Source organism: Bubalus bubalis, chromosome 1 (genome assembly GCF_019923935.1).
Source record: "Bubalus bubalis isolate 160015118507 breed Murrah chromosome 1, NDDB_SH_1, whole genome shotgun sequence".
Taxonomy (NCBI): Eukaryota; Metazoa; Chordata; class Mammalia; order Artiodactyla; family Bovidae; genus Bubalus; species Bubalus bubalis.
The window spans coordinates 112,722,601-112,742,113 of record NC_059157.1 but is presented as its reverse complement, the minus strand read 5'-3'; the positions used below and the strand labels follow the sequence as shown (position 1 = coordinate 112,742,113).

At 50.1% G+C, this 19,513-nt stretch overlaps 1 protein-coding gene across 3 annotated transcripts in view; it reads left to right on the top strand.

The window, feature by feature from the left end:
• Nucleotides 1-2,966: 2,966 nt before the first annotated feature.
• The window catches only part of SEMA5B (semaphorin 5B), a 127,237-nt gene continuing 110,690 nt past the window's right edge, over nucleotides 2,967-19,513 (top strand). For 2 of the 3 annotated variants that reach the window (XM_044942551.1, XM_025285179.2), the window contains exon 1: nucleotides 3,679-4,210. The gene's annotated coding sequence lies outside the window, so the exon portion shown is untranslated. The other variant, XM_044942549.1, reaches the window with a different exon arrangement.

Below are 19,513 nucleotides of genomic sequence, written 5' to 3'. Positions count from 1 at the left end.
TAAGCTGGTTTCAGCACTGGGAACCTTATGGGTGCAGTGTTCTTTCCACCAACAATGCACCTGTTCACACTTACTGCTTAAGTTCTCTCTGAATTTGTTAACCAGGGCCAAGTAATTCTTTCAAAACAGAAATCTAATTATATCTCTGTGTGCTTTCATACATGCTATTTCCTCTGCCTGGAATGATCTGCCTCCTCCCACTTCTCTGTCTGGCAAATTCCTGTCCTGTCTCCATTCCCAGATAGAAGGGCCCTTTGCTGGGAAAACCTCCCTAGCCCCACCAACTAGAGCTGCTGGCTGGCCCTTCACATGCCCCCAGTGCTCTGGTCCTGCATTTGCTGTGATCATGGCTCTAGTTGTCTCCTCTTCCTATGACCTCTCCACTGAGCATTGAGAGTGGCACTTAAAATGTCTGGGGAGGAAGGAAGGAAGGAAAGTCTCTTCTCTCCCATCAGCTCAGAACAATGGCAAAGCTGTCATTTAGTGACACTTCAGTTACTCTGACCTAAGTGTGCTTTTGGTTTACAAACTGACAGTGACTTCTGGGGTGGGTGGGAATTTTCTTTTTTCTTTTCCATCCCCAAGTGCAATGAGCAGGTGATTCTGGGGCCAGAAAACTACTTGGACATTATAAGTGATTGGTGCCTTCTTTTTTTTTTTCCAATTCTCTCTCTCCTATTGTTATACGAGTGGCTATAGCTTGTTTGCCTTTGCCACAAGGCCAGATTTGTGTTTGTGTCTGGGCTATGAACAGGTGGGAATATACACACACACACCTACACACGCTCCTGGGAGAGGCTGCACTCTTGTTTTTCAGAAGTAGCTAGATCTAGAAAATGCCTTCAGGTGGGTTCCCAGCTTTGTCACCCTTGAGCATGAGAATTTGGACTTCTTAACTTCCTGGTACCTTAGTTAAAGGTAAGTTTGGAATTTCTAGGTCAAGAGTGAATTCTAAGAACTCCTTCTCACTCTCTATGTTCACTGCTCTTTAGCATGTTTGTTTTGGATAATTCTGTATTAATTAATTTATTTACATTCTGCTTAACTGCTCCTAATAGAAGTAATTATTGTGCAGGTTATTGCAAAGGTTTAAGCAAAGTGACAGACGGTGGCAGTGACACTGTGGTGGTGGGGTCAACAACCCATCATCTGTTCCTAGTAAATGATTCAGAGATTCTAACCTGGCTGGGTTTACCAAGCACTGCGGATGCCTGAAGCAGGTGATAAGCCAGGCTAGTAAAATAACTGTCCCTTCCTAAAGTGTGGGCTTCTGAAGCTCTCTTGTATTGAGAGCTCTTAAGTAATCACTGTTCATCAATAGAAAACTGTAGAATCCAATTAGGCTTAATTAGCCCAGCATCCCAAGCATCTCTGCTCCTCTGTGTCTCCTTGGGTATTTCCCTTTCTTGGTTCCTGCTTCCCTTGAAAATGAAGGGTTCCCAGGCTATGTCCCCAGACTGGGGTCTCCTCTTTTCTCTTCCTGCACCGAGCCCTCTGTCACACTCATTCATAATGTGGAGAGGGGGAGCCAGGAAGAAGCATGAAGCGATAGTGGAAAGGGAAGAAGGAAAAAACAATCAAAACATAGTGGAAAAGAGAGGGAGGGTGAGAGAATATGGTGAAGGATGTACAAGATTTTTATTGCCTTGCAGGAGAGAGCTGGAGAAGGCAATGGCACCCCACTCCAGTACTCTTGCCTGGAAAATCCCACGGGCAGAGGAGCCTGGTAGGCTGCAGTCCATGGGGTCGCTGAGGGTCGGACTGAGCGACTTCACTTTCACTTTTCACTTTCCTGCATTGGAGAAGGAAATGGCAACCCACTCCAGTGTTCTTGCCTGGAGAATCCCAGGGACGGGGGAGCCTGGTGGGCTGCCATCTATGGGGTTGCACAGAGTCGGACACGACTGAAGTGACTTAGCAGCAGCAGCAAGAGAGAGCTGCTACCGACCACGGCTCAGAAGGCACTTTGTCTACTCTCCCAACCAGACAAATGGTAAACTCTCCTACTCATATCTTTTCCCTGCTATATAGAGAATATTTTCATATTTTTATATTAATGAAAAGGTGTCTATATTTCACACACACTTATATTTTTGCAATAACAAAGCAGTCCCCACAGTTCTGTAGGAAATGGGAATGGGGTGTGTGGGAAGGACAACACTCACAGTAGTGGAAGGAGGATCAAGAGACCTGCCCCCACCCCAGCCTGCAACTTTGGGACAAATGCTTCCCCTCTAGTTCTCATTGCCCGGTCTGTAAAGTGAAGGGTTTGGACTCGATGCCCTGCGTTAACCTCTTCTGACTTGATTTCTACCCCTAATTAAATGGATGGGGTATGTGACTAGTATGCATGACATGTCCATTCCCTTCCTTTTCCCCTCGTCGTGTCTCTCTCCTCTTGTCCAATGTCTTACCTTTGAAAGTTCTTCTCCATTCAGCACATTATGAATTTCAGCATTCCTGTTGCCCTAGAAAGGCATTATTTCTGAGATTGTGCAGTGTCCCTTTTTGCAGCATCTCATAAACACCCTTCCAGGATTCTTTCTTTTTTTTCTTTCCCATCATCCTGGCCAAACTGCTTCTCTCCTTGGTTCAGAGGGGTGTGTGTGTGTGTGTGTGTGAGAGAGAGAGGATGCCTCTCTGATTACTGTCTCCATCCCTCTGCTGTACCTGGGATTTCCTTTATCCAGAATTTTGTTAAGTAAAATGATTCACTCTAATTCTTCAGTTTCTGGCATACTGTAGAAAGTCATTTAATGTTTTCCTTCTTCCAGCTTATCCATTTTGATTTCGCAGTTCTCTTTGGCTAGCCCTTAAAATCACACTTCCCCTGGTTTAATTTTTCAGGGTCTTTGTCTTTATCCTTCATTCTTGCATTTTCTTTTCTTCGGTCACCTTAAAAAACAATTTTTTTTTTTTCAAATACCTTTCTTTGTTCAGCAGAGGGCTCTCTTCCCATCCCTCTTGCAGCCGGGCAGACAGGATTTGAAGCTTGCTCCCAGTCTTTCCCTCCGGTTTTCTAGCCATCAGAAACACAAAGATACTTACACTTGTAAACAGTTCAGCCTTGTTCAGTGTGGTCGCACTCAACCTTCCCTCCTCAGTTGAGAGCCCCTCACCGCCTTCCCGGCTCGTTAATTTCTTGGATGCCCTCCCAATGTTCCTGATGTTATGGGACTCATTGTAGCCTCTACTCAACCCGCTCAGGAGGGATAGGTTTCACCAAGCCTAGTATTACAGCTGAAGAAACTGAGGCTTGGAGAGGTTCTCTCCAGGTCGTGCAGCTTGTACAATTAACCCTTCTAAGCCAATTCTAGTTTTCCAGTCCAGCCCAGCAGCCTCGCCTCACGCCCTTCGACTGCATTTTTAATATCAGATTTCCCCTGTTGTGTACGAGATCCTTTCCCCCTTCTAGACCACAGGCAGAAAGATCGTCTCCAGCTGATAGGGCTGCGAAGTGGGGAGCCGAGGGGAAGGGAGAATTTCTTGAGGTTCCAGCGGTTGGGTGGGCAGAGTTCCGGTGCGCAGACTCCCCGGCACAAAGCCGGGTTCGAGACCGGGCTTACCAAGGACGGTAAGGCAGGATGTGGCAAAAGGGATCAAGTGCTCCAGGGACCTGTGTCTCGCCGCTAGAACGCCGACCACGGAGCGGGACTTCTATCTATCCTCCGGGTAAGCACACTTGGCAGACTCAGGGCGGGAGCCGGGACGATCCCGGGAACGCGGAGGTGCAGGGCGCCCCCTTGCGCTCCTCGCGCGCCACAGGGCTGGCGGGTGGCGCGCGCGCCGCGGCAGGTCGTCTCCAGCCCCCTCCTCCTTTTCGCTAGCGCTTCCCCTCCCTCTCTCCCCTCGCTCCCAACTCCTCCCCCATCGCCTCTCCTTCCCTCCTTGGCCCCCTCGGTCTCCTCTCTGCTCTCAGCCGCGCGCCGTGTCGGGAGCTAGTTGGAGCGCGGGGGCTGCCGCCCGAGCCCAGCTCGGCGGAGCCGGGCGGGTCGGCGGCGCGTCGGACTGCTGCTGGCGGACCCGAGCGTGGCCGGCGCGGACCCGGGTCGCGGCTGCACTGGAGCGCCGAGTGAGGGTCGAGGGCCATTCCTGCGCGGCCGCCCCATTCCCAGACGGGCCGCGAGTCCTCCCGGTTCCCCTCTGCCGCTCCCCGCCGCCGGGAACCGGGAGCCGCTTGGAGCCCGGCACCTGCGCCAGCAACCCGGAGGTGAGTCCCTGGAGTACCGAACGCTTCGCCTACGCGGGCTGGGGCTGCAAGTTGCAAACTTCAGCAACTCGGGTGGGTAGAAGGGTAGGGGCCCAGCGGCGTTGGCAAGTTGGAACCAGGTTGCGGAGACTGCGGGCCGAGGGGAGGGAGCCCCCGGGCTTCCTCGCTGCCCGCTGCCACCTCGGCGGGGGCGCCCACCGTGCTGCCGCGCTCACGCGGTCCGCCGGCTCCAGCTCCGGGGCACTGGCCCGGCCGCGATCTGTGCGTCTAGACTGCACACCGGGATGGGGATCCGGGGCTGGGCCCGAAGGAGGGGACGGACGAACGAAAGGCTGGGAGAGAACGGGGCTGAGGCGGCGAGATGCAAGCTCCGAGAGGGCGGACGAATAAACCCAGTGGGGGCAGAGTGCGGGCAGCTAGGCGCGTGGGAGCGCGTGGCCTGCCCGGAGTGTGAAATCTCGCGCTCGGGGACGTCTCCGCTCTGCTGCCGCCTGCGGGGGTCCCCACTGGATTCTTCCCAGACTCCCTGCCCTGGCAGGGCCCTGCGGAGCCCTAACTCGGCCCCGCCAGGCCCCAGACGGAGCCGTCCGGGAGCCCCTCGCCTAGGCTTTCAGAAAGGGGTGCGGCGGCGGGAACGCGGGACGCGAACGGCGATTTCCTGATTTATTTTTCTCATGGTAATTTGTCTTTGTGGTTGGGCTGCCCATTCACTTTCCGCTCACGTCGTGCCGGAGATCCAGCGAGGAGGGGAGGGAGCGGGGGGGCGCTCGGGCACTGGGAAAGATGCAGACAGGAGAGGGGATGAGACCCGAGCCGGGCGGGAGCCGAGAGGGAAGTGGGCGTAGGACCTGCAGAGGATGACGGCGAAGCCGAGGACACCAGGACTAGCGGAGCCGCGAGCGGCGGCTGAGAGAGGCCAGAGCCGGCTGCTTCGCCTGCCTCAAACTTTAAACAGCCAGGAGGAGCCACCTGAAGCGCCCTTGTTGCCTCCTACCCCTCAGTCGGTGCCCAGTGCTCGGGTTATTCCGTCTGCCCCGCCGCGCCGTGCCGGGCTGCAGTGGGCCCCGAGTTTGGATGGGGAGAGGTGATGACCCGACTCTGGCCCCACTCCTGCCACCGCCTCCAGGCTTTCCGCGGTGGGGATATGAAATCAGCCGGAGCGGGGAAGAGCTGCCAACCCTTGGGATGCGCTCTTCCCGGGGCCCGTGACTGAGCCCACGGAACTGGGATTGGGGGGGTGGAAGCTTGCCTGTGTCTAGACCCCACCACGATCCTACCTTCTCTGGCCAATCCAACCTCCTTGCACCTTTCTCAGACATCCCTACTTCCCCTCCCATCCCCACCACTTTGGCAGCGGCTTCCCTCTCCTGGCCCTTCTGGCCCGGCCTCTTTGTCCTCTCTACCTCCACTTTCCCTCATCTTCAAGCCTGTTCTCTTCCGTTTCTTCTCTTCTTTTACCGCAACATCTCTCCCACCCTTGCCCCGTCCAGCTGCCCCAGTTCCTCTTGACATTCAAAAGTGGCCTCTCGCCTTTTCTGAACCAGGATTGATGACCTTGAAGAAGGGGAAGAGGGGAACTTGAGCCTGAGAACTGGACCTCACAGCTAGGAAAACAGGGAGAGAAAGATTAAGAAGTAGCTTGCAAAAACTCGCTGGTACCCTGCCCCAAATCTAGATTTCCAACCTGAGGAGGAAGGGGGGATAAATGTTAGAGAGAGAAAGGAAGTCTGCCATTCCATCACCCAATACTACAGATCTAGAAATTACAATTATAAGTGATCTCATCTCTGTGTGTACATGTTATTCTATCTCCCCCTACTTTGGGAATTGACTGGAACATCCCACAGCCTAGTCCTACCTGTCACCTGCTGGGCCCCCAACTCACCCTCACTCTCAGGGCCCTCTAGGATTCTACTGTGAGATGATGACTTCCTTGAGGTCTAATTCACTACTTTCACTGAGGATTGAGGTGGTAGGATGGACACAGAAGGCAAAGGACAAGATCCCTGATTAGAAGTGCATAGTCCCTTGTTAAATAGCCTTAAAGGACCCAGGGCTGAACTCCAATGCCCCACCACCCACAGCCCCAGCAGCTAGATGTTCCCCCATGGTCCTCAAGTGTTGACTTTGTTATTGTGTAGATACAAGGTAAATGAGACCAACAGTGACAGTGAAGTCACATGGTCACTAATTTATCAAGCACCTGTTATGTGCCAGATACTAGACACTATGGATATAACAAGAGATAATGTCTCTGATCTCTGGAATGGAGATGAATCAGCATGACTAGGAGAACCTAATTACTAGCATTGCCTGGTTGCTGTGATAGAATTTACTGTGGGTGTTTTCCTGTGGGTTTAAGTAACCTGAGAGCTAATATGGAGTTGTCCAAAGGACTTGGGGTCTGGGGTTTGGGGAGTGGGTTGCTGAGAGGGCTGGGATTCCATCACCTTAGCTCTTCACTCAGCACCAGGTCCCCTCTCCATGCTTCAGATTCCTCACTCAACAAGTGGGAATGAACACCTCTGTCAACACCTACCTTATGCTTGTGGTGTGTACAGAGGCAAAGCCAGGTACCTGAAGATCTGAGGATGAGAACTACTGAGAGGGCATATTGGTTATTTATACATCAGTGTTTGAACCCCAGTCTTGGGATCATCCTTTGCCTTATCCAGTCACCTTAATCACTAGCCCATCTTCATCATCCAGTGACTGTGTGTTTGTGTTGTGCTGGAAATAGTTACCACTAATTAATGAGTTTTCTTCACATTCAGATCTTTGCATTTGCATTTTAGACATCACTAAGTTGGTCTTAAATTTATGACAGAGTTTAACTAATGTGTCTTAAATGTATGACTAGAGGCCAAAGCAAGTGTTTTGACTAATGGAGTTTCACTGGATTGACTGAAATGAGCCTTTTTTTTTTTAGAGCTTGTGTAAGCAACACCTGGATTTCACTGGCATACTGCTACGATTTTTATGAACCTCCCTCTCTCTGACTTTTGGTTTGATGACTGCTTTAGCTGAGGAGATGGCTCTTTGTTGGGTAATCTGGAAAGGGATCTTTGTGTGTGCCATTCTCTGCCTCAGATGGAGGAATCTCCTCCAGGACTTTTTTTTCTCGAAAAAATTCCCCTATCACGGGTTTGAATGCTAGCGAGTACCAGCTGGGAGCAGAGTTCTGAAAGGGAATGGGGTGCCAAACATTCTGTGGCTCTGCCATGCCCGTTTTCTTCTTCCCTTTGCTCCATTGCTTTTCTTTAGTGAGCGTGAGAGATGAACACCAAACCTTGAAGAATCCACTCTTGAATCCTGACATTAGTCGGGGTCTTACCCATAAGCCATGACTACGCTTGGTACCTCCAGAGTGGGAAAAGAAAAAAAAAAAAGGCTTCCTTTCCAATTTTCAACTGGACACAGTGGATAAAGCATGACAAGTGACCTGGGAGGGATGGTGACCAGGGACGGGAGAGTTTGACCTTGAGCACACTTCCCAGCAGTTGGGCTTTTCATCCTCCTCCATTCTGACGTGGAACAGGAGAACAAGGATTCTTTTGGGCTTTCCCTGAGCTTTAAAGGCAATGCTCTGTGCCAAGTCCCACCATGACACTGCCCTCATTGATCTATTTAATAAGGATGACTTAATCAGACTTGCACCTGGAACTCTTTTGAATTTGAAGCCTTGTCGATATTATCAGAATATCTTTGCATGTGAACCAAGAATGTCTCTGGGCTCTTCTGTGATAGGAAAGACTGTGATAAGAGGATGGCTGGTGACCATCTGTTCCACCATCCCCTGAGGATCAAATTAGAGGAGATAGGTTTAAATTCCCAAAGGAGAATGCTTAGAAATGAGAGAGGGTTGGAAGTCAGGGAGGCTTCCCCATCTTGAAGGGAGATTAGTCACTTCTTGATTTTCCAGGAGTGGTTCATTTCCTTTTTTTTTCTTTCTTTCTTTCTTTTTTTTTTTTTTTTTTGTGGGCTATTTGTGGGGAATGTTTAGTCTCAGGCTAGTTTTTAGTTACATCCAGGTAATCCACCTGACTGCCTGGATCTTCAGAAAGTGCACTGTCCTTTTTAGCCAAACATCATTTGGAAGGCAAATCTATATAGTAGGTATATGTGTATATGTAATATACTCATATACATTTACATGTAAACACAGATGCAAGGCATTGCAAAGCTATGTTAACAGTTTGATCATCCAGTATGAGTTATCCTTGGCTCTGTTTCTCTGCCAGAATTGACATGAGTCTGCCCCTAGGGAGGCAACTTCAGGGAAATGGTTAGTGGGATAGCAGGTTAGATCCATCCCCACTGGTCCACCAGAGCCAAAACAGCCTCCATACTGCCCTAGTCACTGTCCTGAAGCCCCTTACCCAGGAGCTCTAAAAGAGTACAGGAGTACAAAAGAGCTGCAGTTGGCTCTTAATTATTCAGGGATGGGTGGATTCTGTGTGCAAAGCACCGGACCCAGAACTCTTCTTTCTCTTCTTTTGGTGCCTTGAGTAACTCTATACCTGCACTGAGAAGCTGGGGAGATCTTATCATTTAATACAAACTTTTGTTTCTAGCAGCCTCTTCCCTCTGCTCCTCTTTCTCAAGGTGCCTGGGGGAAACTAGGAGCCCCACCCACCAAGAGGCTCATCCACCCAAAGCAGACTGCATTTAAGGTTCACACATTGCTCTGTTGGCCAGGGTGTATTTCTGCCCAAAAGCAGAAGAGAAGAGGAAAATGCCACTAGCTCCAACTTCTGCAGAGTCAAATTCCTGTAGATTTCCCAGGATCTAGTTTTCTTCTCTCTTCCTTTTGTAGAGCCACTTGAGTTTATGGAATCAGCTAGAAACCTGGGCCCCGTCAAGAGTATGAACGAAGGGCAGTGTCCTTGTGGTAAAAGCTTCCAAGCAGCCCAGCTCAAAGGAACATTTCTGTGAATGTCCCTCAAGGCCAAGGGTCATTTTCCTGCTGAGATCAAGTGCCTTGGGGCCATCTGCTCCCTTCTAGCGTCTCTCTAGCTTCCAGAGTGAGTCTTCACATGCTGGGCTCAGTCCAGAGAGCAAGGCTCAAATGACCTTTGTATACAGTAGCTTGGTCCCACTCAACACTAAGTCCTGTTAGAATCACCTGGGAATGCTTTGACAAAATATACATGACCAGCTCCCTAATTAAGTCAAAATCCTCAAGGCTGGAGGCTGGGCATTGATTTTTTTTTTTTTTTAAAGCTCCTAAAGGCAACCATGGTTGAGAGCCACTGACCTAAATCTTTCCTAGGTTCTCTGGCCTCATGCCAAAGGCATGCCAATTCTCTTTGCCCTCAGTCCTTCACAACAGTCAGGTACCAGCTAGAGCTCCTGGCATTTGGATCATAGCTACTGTTTGTGTTCCTGTTCTGAATGTAATGACTTTCTATTATAAGCTGATTGTGGGAGCTCCCTTCTAGTATAACTTCTTTGTGACTTTTTTCTTAAAAAGCTTTTATAAAAGTAATGCATATTCATTCATCATCTTGGGGCATTTCCTTCTAGATATGTATGTAACAAAATTGTGACTGTACTGTCTGTGTTGCTTTGTAGCAAGCCCTTTTCATTTAATCACATATTATGATGATTTCCCTGTCTTAAGTATTCTTCTCAAATGGGCTTTTTAATGGCTGCTGGGTATTCTATCTTATGGATGTGCCATAATTTATTTAACAAATCCCGTGTGAGTTAGACATCTAGGTTGTAAACCATTTTTTACTGTTATAGATAATGCTGCAGTGAACATCCTTGTCTATAAATCTTTGTGCCTATTGATGATTATTTCCTCAGAGCAGATTTCTAGAAGTAGAATATTTATGCTTCTTTTTAGCATGGCCCATTTAGACAACTTTTGACTGACTTCCTAGAGCAATAAAACTTTTTCATATTCAGAGCTAGAAAAACAAACTATGAGCCTTTCTGAGGCATCAGAGTGGCTGCTCCGATCTGAGCTGAAGGCCAGAACCCTTGACCCAGCCTTGTGCCTGGCTCCACCTCCAGGTCAGTTCCACAAATTGCTGCCTCACTTGTTCAGGTGAGCTTCAAGGCTCTCCTGCCTCTAACCTAGTGCTCCCCAACCATTTTGACACCAGAGATTAGTTTCGTGGAAGACAATTTTTCCATGGACCGGGGGGAGGGCGGGTTATTTCAAGATGACCATTTATTATGTACCAGAGAGTCTGCTAAACTTTATATACGCTTTATCTCTATTAATCTTCACGTGCCTTTCATGCACATATTATTTCTGCCTCCACTTCCCATTGAGGAAACAAAAACTTTGAGAGAGAAAGCAGTTTGCCCAAGGTCACACAGCTAGTAAGTAGCAGAACTAGGATTTAAACCTCGACTGTCTGACTTCAGAGCCTACACTCTTAACCACTACATACACTGTTTTTCATTCTTGGCTTATGGTGACCACAAGTTGTTCACAAATGCTCCATCAGCATCTTGTGTACACACACTGTGACTTTCTCCAGAATAAGAAGGGCAGTGCTCACATACAAATTCCAGAAGAGCGGAGATGCTATTCGTCACGTCTCCCTTTTTCTTTTGACTTCCTTTATTCTGTCCTCAGCCCTCTCTCCAGGTACCCACTTCAGAAAACATTTCTTGTGTCCTTACCAACCAGTTGCCAAGATCCTAGCATGTCTTACAGCTGAGCAGGTCCAAGTTATAACATATCCCTATTATAGCTTCCCCACCCAGTCGGAAGAATCTGGATGCTATTTCACAGAACGGCTTATAAAGCTGTCAAGGAGGCAGGCATGCTATAGTAGTGATGGCAGGAGAGAAGCCTGACTTCTGTTGGATGTCAAATACTGCCGATTGGATACATTTTTGCATTCTTGCCTCAATGACAATAACATTGTCATTGCCCAGAAGGTAGAGAAATAGCAGCCAAAACTGTCCTGATTTGATTCTGACCATGACCAAGAACTAGCTGGTGGCGTGACAGTGTGTAGATGACAGATGCCACATCAGCCTGGCATTAATGATGGTCAAGAAAAAAGATGCCATGCCCACAGACCCTCCCTAGTCTGTAAGAAATTTTAAATGGGGAAGTATGATTAGGGATTCCAAAAGGGATGATGGTTTGTGGCAGGTGAGGTTTTGAAAAATGAAGCTTCATGTTTTTATCCATGATTCGGGTGAAACTGGAGTAAGCGAGCTTTTCAGATTTGTTGATGACAAGGCTGTGATGGGCAGCTCCTATAAAAGACAGAATAAATATTCAAAATGATCTCAACAGCCTGGAATGCTGGGTTTAAACCAACAGGAGGAAATTTAACAGGGGCAGATGGAAAGTTGCATTTAGATTGCAGAAATTAATTACTCAAGTTCATGGTGGGGGTGGGGGTGGGGGGAGACTTGATTTGGCTGCACAGCCTGAGAAAAACATCTGAGGGGTTTAATTGGACACAGGCTTCATAGGAGCCGACAGGGTGATGGGGTTGCTCAAAACAATACTATCTTGAATGGCACTAAGAGACAGGCAAGGTCCAAATTGGTTTCTTCCTGGTCATTATGTCCTCATGTCTGCATGTAGATTTTAGAGAGGACCCTGACCAACTCAAGCATGATCAATTGGAGGGCATTCTGTGTCAGGAGAGGTTGGGAAACCCAGCCATGAAAGGCTTAGTGAAGGGAGGGAGAAAATCCTGGGTGTCTTGGTGGCTGACTGCAGAAGAAACAGGACTTCCTGTAGAACAGAACACAGTTAATCTGCCTGGAAGAACCAGAAGGCTCCAGAGTGGAAAGTGCAGGAAGCTGGATTCTTCACAGTCTGCATCTTCCCAACCAGATGGGTTCCAGTGAATCGGCACCAGCTGGCAGTCCTGCTGCCCGGGACGCTGTTGGGGAACTCTTGGCCCAGAGACACATGATTGAACTGGCAGCATACCTCTATTTCTCTGTGGCTTTGAGGCTGGAGCATACCCGCCTCCTTTCCTGAATACTGCAGAGCAGTGTGGTTCTCAAAGCGAAGTCCCTGGCCAGCAACATCAGTTTCACCTGAAACCTGTTAGGAGTGCAACAGTTCTGGAGTTGACCTACTAATCCGACAATTCCCTGGCAGGGCAGGGCAGCCTGTGCTTTAGCACAGGTCATTGTGATTTGTGCTGGAGTTTGGGACACTGCTTTCGACCACCCTGGGCTGTTCTTTCTGTTGCTGGATGTTTGTGGCACTAACCCACAGTCCTCAGCTGGGGAAGCAAGTGTAGAACCTTGGAAGGAGCCTGGGTGTGGGGATGAGAGAGACTATGGTTCAAACCCAGCTTGACTGGTTTTGTGTTGAAGGTTTCCCTCCCTGAGCCTCCTTTTTGTGCTGTAGAATGAGGGAGGACCCTGATGCTGGGCAAGTTTGAGGGCAGGAGGAGAAGGGGACGACAGAGAATGAGATGGTTGAATGGCATCACCAATTCAATGGACGTGAGTTTGAGCAAACTCTGGGAGATGGTGAAGGACAGGTAAGCCTGGCATGCTATAGTTCATGGGGTCGCAAAGAGTTGGATATGATTGAGCAACCGAACAACAACAAAAAGTTTAAAAAAGAATGAAAGGATGTGGCAAAGTTCATGTAGATCTTGACCTTGCCATTGGCGTCAGGTCATCCTTGGAAGAGTCTTATCAGCATCCGAGTTGCCTTTTCTGCAGAAGCCTGTCTTCCCAGTGCTCACCTCAAGCCCCTCAAAGAGAAGCCTGCATGTGGGCTCCTCTGTATCCCCTCACAGTGCCCACCAGCGTGGCTCTCCCTCAATGAGGGGTCAGTTTACTCTTGGACCACCAGTTCCCTCCCTCCTGGACAATGGAGAGCCAAGGCCACTTTCCTTCCCACTCCTATCCAAGACCCCTATCCTTGTGAGCACGTGTGGGTGCCTCCTTTCAGTGGACCTGAGTCTTGCCAACCCCGACCTTCTGAGGTCTATGAGTCTAGACTCTCTGCTCTCGGCATGCACCGTTATCTGCTAAAACCACCAGTGAAAGGTCTTAGGGCCCAAACATCTCACAGTAGTCCCTGACTTTAGGTAGGTAAGAAGCCTGAGTTGCTGGTGTCAGCCAGGCAGCAAACATGTGTGGGCCCTTCTTGGAGCTGGAGGTTTCTGGGGCCATCTCTCCCAGTCCCTTTCCAGTGACTGGTGGAGTTTTCAGTTCGTCAGAGGCAGAGCTCATCTCCCCACAGGATGGCCTATTTGATTTTTGGCCAACAAGTCTGATAGGAAGTTCCTCTGTTTCTCTGAAAGTTTTGTCTCTCCCCATGGGCTCCATCTCTTCCCCATGTGGCTGTTCTAGGCAAAACCAGTTACTTCAATGGCACAGCCTTTCCAACCTTGGAGACCACTTCCTTCTACCTCTCCCCCATTCCCATTAGTCCTCCTCTGACTTGTCTCTTCAGCTCGGGGTACAGGACTCAGAACATCCTCTGACTTACCATAAACTGAGGTCACTGGAACCGAGTCTGGTCCTGTGGGTGAGGCCCGGCCAGCACACCCCATCCATTAATGTGGTGTCAAGTCTGCCCTGGATGTTTTTAGAAGTTGCATAGCCCTGCTGACATTTGTTAAACTTACAACCAGTCAATACCTCCAGGTTTCTTTACCATAATCTGCAGCTCAGCCCCATCTCCACATTTTTGTCTTTCTGCTTGCACTCATTGGTTGGGGCTGCCAGAGCAATACCAAAACTGGGTGGCTTAAGCAATGGAAGTGGATTGTTTCCTAGTGCTAGAGGCTGGAAGTCTGAGATCAAGGCGTCGGCAGCGTTGACCCCTTCTGAGGGCAGACTGTTCGCGCCTCTCTCCTAGCTTCTGGTTTCCTGGGAGTCTTTGGTATTCTTTGGTTTTTAGAAGCGTGTTTCTAATCTCTACGCTCATCTTCATATAACCTTCTCCCTGTGTGCCTGTCCTGAAATTTCCCCCCTTTTCTAAGCTGGCCAGTCATACTGATTTAGGAGCCCACTCTGCTCCAGTATGACCTCATCTTAATTACATATGCAACAGTCCTTATTTTCAAATCAATGAGGTCCCGGGGGGTTAAAGCTTGAACACATGAGGTTTTTTGGGAGGGGGTGTGCTAGGCACAGGTCAGCCCATGGCAGTGCTGTGGCTTTTTCAGTCTTAGGTTTGGGACTCTGCATTTTCTCCTGACTTCTATTGTCTGAGTTCAGCCCACCTCTCTAGCTGATTAGCATATTTTGGAGTCTGACACTGAGTATACCTGGTGTTGCTCTCAGCTTCAAAAGCTTCCTGTATGTTGATCCCAGGAATTGTAAGATGTAGATTGGGGTGGGACAGGTCAAAGGCCTCCAGCACTCACCTGGACCCCTCCCTCCAAGCGGCCTTGGCCCATGTGGTGAGTACCCTTGAGCACCTATGATTGTGCAACTGGCTACACGTCCCACTAATTCCGCCACCTTTTGCTTGCTTGCAACAGTTTCACCAAGAGCATGTCACGTGTTTTCAAGATCGGCTATGGGGTAACCCTTGTTTCCCTCACTTACCAGCATGGTGGGCTGTCAGTGGAGGAGCTGAGCTCTGCCCAACAGGACTTCCTTACTGAACACCTGCTGTCTGCCTGCAGTCTCAGCTGCTTTCTCCAGGTGCCCACCACCCTGCCTGTATTGTCTCTTCAGGAATTTTCTCAGGCGGCACCTCGACTTTCCCTCTCTATGGTTTTGCAAAAGCCAGCTCAGACCCCTTTCTGGAAGTGAGCCTCTCTCATGCCTGCCAGAATCCTGTCAGGATTTCCACAAGATCGACAGCTGCTCTGGGCTTCATTTGCATGTTCCCTGGGATGTGTGGCTGGGCCCAGTAGCCTGAACTCATTCGGAGCAGCTGGAACACTTTTCACCAGCCTCTGGCTCGGGCCTCCTGTGCCCGTGGCGCCTTTCCACGGAATCCCACTCCCTGATGGAGAAGACAGGAGCCGAAGACAGAAGCTCAGGGCCCGCCAGAGGAGCCCCCCAGTCTGGATGCCACCTTAGTTCCCATGTAGCATTCCTCCCCTTCCCAGTTCCTCTTCCCCACATTTCTCTGTTTCCTAAAGTCTCTCCTCTCCTTTCTGATGCTCTGTGACTCTGTGAGGGGAGGTGCTTGGGCAAAGGTGAGGTGTGTGACCAAGGGGCTGGGGCATGGGAGGGCTGAGACATGCCAGCTCCCCCACTCCCTCGTAGGGTGACTAGGCAAAGTATTTCTCCACTTTGAGGCTCAATTTCCTCATCTGTAAAACGGTTATCAAACCTACTTCAGAGTGCGGTTGTGGTGTGTTTACGTGCCAAGTCATTTCAGTCTTCTCTGACTCTTTGCTGCCCTGTGGACTGTAGACTGCCAGGATCCTCTGTCCATGGGATTCTCCAGATAAGAATACTTCTCCAGGGGATCTTTCTGACACAGGGAGCGAACATGTGTCTCTTACATCTCCTGCATTGGCAGGTGGGCTCTTTACCACTAGCACCACCTGGGAAGCCATGCAGTCATGGGGGCCAAATCCAACGTGTCCGTTTCAGTAAAGTAGGTCACCTGGAAAAGTGCCTGGGGTCTGGGGGTACCCAACAAACCAGTCCTTGTACAGAGGGGACTGGCCAGCCTGAGTCTGATGCAGAGGGTGGGGAGAAGTTGGGGTCACAGCCTGGGCCCTGCACATGGGAATGGGGACCATGATGCAGTTAGGCTGTTAGAATGGAGAAGAGTAAGTGAGCCTGAGAAGATGGGGGAGGAAGAAGCCCCAGGACTGAACAATTTGCAGAAGAGGATGGAGGGTTGTGAGGATTACCTAGAGTTTCCTGAGAGCTAATGTTTTGCCAGGCCACTTAAAACACTCTGGTATGTATCTTAGCTCAAGAAAGCCCTAGGAGTAGGTCTGACTTTACTACCCCTATTTGGGGCTTCCCTGGTGCCTCAGACAGTGAAGAATCTGCCTGCAGTGCAGGAGACCTGGCTTTGATCCCTGGTTGGGAAGACCCCCTGGAGAAGGGAATGCCAACCCACTCCAGTATTCTTGCCTGGAGAAGTCCATGGACAGGGGAACCTAGTGGGCTACCGTCCATGCGGTCACAACGAGCCAGACATGACTGAGTGACCAACACAGCACACCCCTGTTTACAGATGGGGTGACTGAGACAGGGAGATACTCGGTAACTAGGAAGCCAATGCCCAGGTTTCCAGCCCAGGCAGGCTGCTGTCTCCTGGCTTGCACTCGCCTCTGTTGGACCACATGCTTTTCTGTTCCTGCATTCCCTTCATCTATCATGACGACCCCATCCCCAGCTCTATCCTGCAGGATCCTCGCAGCTTCTCCTCTTCATAATTGGGGGGTTGGGTGGGGCTCAGGGCTCTACCCTTCTCTAAGGACACTTCTCAGGGCACCTTCCATGAGGTCCTAACTCACATCAATCAGTCTGTAGAAGGAAGGATTTACTCCCACCATCAATCTGTAGAGGAAGGATTTACATTAGATACAGGGAAAGTGTGAACTGCAGGAGAAGCTAAAACAGCTGATGGAAGGCAACTCTGGCATGACTTAGCCAGAGATCTTCCTGGCTAGGGTGGAGGCAGGAGGAACAGGGTGGGGGTGGGTCTGCTGCACCCTGGACCTCTAAGAACCATGTCTCCAGATGCAGGGTGAGTGGCAGTGATGTGCTCCTCTTGGCAAGATGGCTGACCCTCCTCAGTAAACCGTGGCTTTGCTTACATTTCACAGCCCGGTCCTGCTGGGAGAGAGGACTGCTCTGAGATCGTCCTATTGGGCTCAACATCTGAAGTGGTTTCCATTTCAGAAACTCCCCTTCTTGAGAGGACAGGACCAGGGAGTCTCTGCCCAGGTCTGGGACTTGGGTGGGATAGGAATGAGGGGGGGATGCCTGTGACTGTCCCCTGCTCTGTCCTGCCCTAGCTCCTGCCTGGGAAAATCTTCCTGGCTGTGAATTAAGCCTTCTGCTGGTGCTGTGGCCTCATGTAGGGGCTCAAAGTAGAAGGCACAGGTAGCCCTAGGGGTGGATAAATGCCTCCAGCTGCCAGGGATTAATTCTAGGAGGATCTGCTTTGTAGTCTCAAATACAAATACCATGGGTGAGGCCCTTCTATCTGCCAGCCTCTCATTTAAGTGCTCCTAGAGGACTACAATGGACACGACTGAGCGACTTCACTTTCACTTTTCACTTTCATGCATTGGAGAAGGAAATGGCAACCCACTCCAGTGTTCTTGCCTGGAGAATCCCAGGAACGGGGGAGCCTGGTGGGCTGCCGTCTATGGGGTCACAGAGAGTCGGACACGACTGAAGTGACTTAGCAGCAGCAGCAGCAGAGAACTAAAAGGGAGAGATCAGCCTCTGATTTACACATGAGGAAAAGTCTTCAGAGAAATTAAGAAATTTACCTAATATTGCACAACTGTATACAGGTGAGGTCGCCAGGCTACAGGAAACCGAAAGCAAGTACTCTTTACAGCTGATGATGGGCTTCTCTCAGTAGCTTGGTACCTGCCTAAAGGCTCCCACAGATCAGGAGGGCCAGATGGAACCAGGGAAATATATCTGGAGGTAGAGGGGAGGTTGGAAACGAGGGCTTCAAGCCTTGGGGTATGAGTGTTTTTCTGCCGGAACGTTGTCCGTAAGTGCTGTGACTGCTTGGAGACCCAGGCATTGGGTCTCTCCGGGTCATTCTTCATGCCGCAGGGCGATGGAGAAGCTTTTATGGGAAGCCATCCCACCCTTCCATAGCTGTGGTCACCCGCTCCTCCACCTGCTTTCTCTCTGTCTCCCTCCCTCCCTCTGCAGCTTGTACTGGCTCCCAGGCTAGCCCTCTCCTGTGACCTCTCTAGGGCAGCAGCCTCAATGTCCTTCTGAGCCCTCTAGTGACTGCTCCCTGCACATCTATCAGGAGCCTGTATCTTGGGCACTTTCTGAGCCTCCAGGACGGAACTTTGTCACAGGCTGTGTGTGCATGTGTGTGTGTGTGGGTGTGGGAGGGGTTATTTCACAGAGGCCTAAGGCAGCGTCAGCTGCTCTGTGGAGGCCCGCCCTCCCATCCCAGTCTGAATTCAGATTCCCACTGTTCTTGGCCAAAACTCCAGACTTCATCTCCTGTCTTCCCATGTGCACAGGGCATCTGGGTAAATCAACACCGAGTGTGAGCCCCAGAGGTCCCACTGTTCCCTGCGTTGGACCTGTACAACCCTGAGCTTGCTCATGTGTGATAAGGAGGCTGGACTGGGGTGACCACAACTTGGATGCTCAGTGTGCCTGGAGCTCTGCTCTCCAAACACATGTTCCCTGATCCCCCGGGGACCAGCCCAAGACTTGTGCCCTCATGTTATGGCTGGGGAAACTGAGGCTCTGGTGGTTAAATAACTGGCCCCAGGTCACACTCTGTCTCCCCGGCTCTCTCTGTTCCCTTGTGGCCCTGACAGGTCAGGGCTTGTAGGAGGAAGGGGTTCAGCAGCTCATTTGAGAGGCTTACTAACCTACCCCCGCCACCTTACTCTGTGCATTCAACAATGGCCCCTGGGCCTCTTCACTTGAGGGTGGACTCCTAGGACAGGTTGTCCATGTGAACAATGTCCCTGCACCCATCTTTGAGGGAGTCCCCTAACCTCAATGACAGCGTCATGGCTGCACAGCCTAGACATTCAGCTCAAATCACACCCCACATTTGTCTTAGAGGTTTGGGGTGATGAGGGGATTTGGAGAGGCTCGCATCTCAGAAGCTCTGATAGACATCAAACTTGACTCACTACAGGTTATCAGATTATTTTATCTGTGTTAAAGAGACCTGTTTCGTGGGTCTGACACAACCTGGCACCCTTCCTGGGGGTGTGGAGGTCGATGGGAGGGAGGCCGGGCTTTAGCCTGCAGACTGGTCCGTGGAAAGTCAAGTGTCCATCCTTTGAGACATCAGGTAAACCAGCATTTCTCCTGCTGGGCTACCCCTGATGGGATTGTGCTAAAATTCTTCTGGGTTCTAAACTTCAAAACCTGGTGAAGTGTTTACATTCTCATCCTTATTTTCTTCTCCCACCAACTGCAACTTCCTTTTACTGAATTCCATGCCAGATACTGTTCTACTTCCTTTTTGTACATTATCACACTTAATTCTTACACCAATAAAAATTCTGAATTTGGTACTGTTATACCCATTTTAGAGATGAAGAAATCCTCCAGAAAGAACATGTCCAGGGCCACACATCTACTAAGAGGCGGTTTCAAACCCTTGTTTCCAATTCTGAACTCCGAGCCCTGTCCCAGCACGCTGCACGGCTCCTGCCATCAGGGTGGGTGTCCAGGGAGACTCTG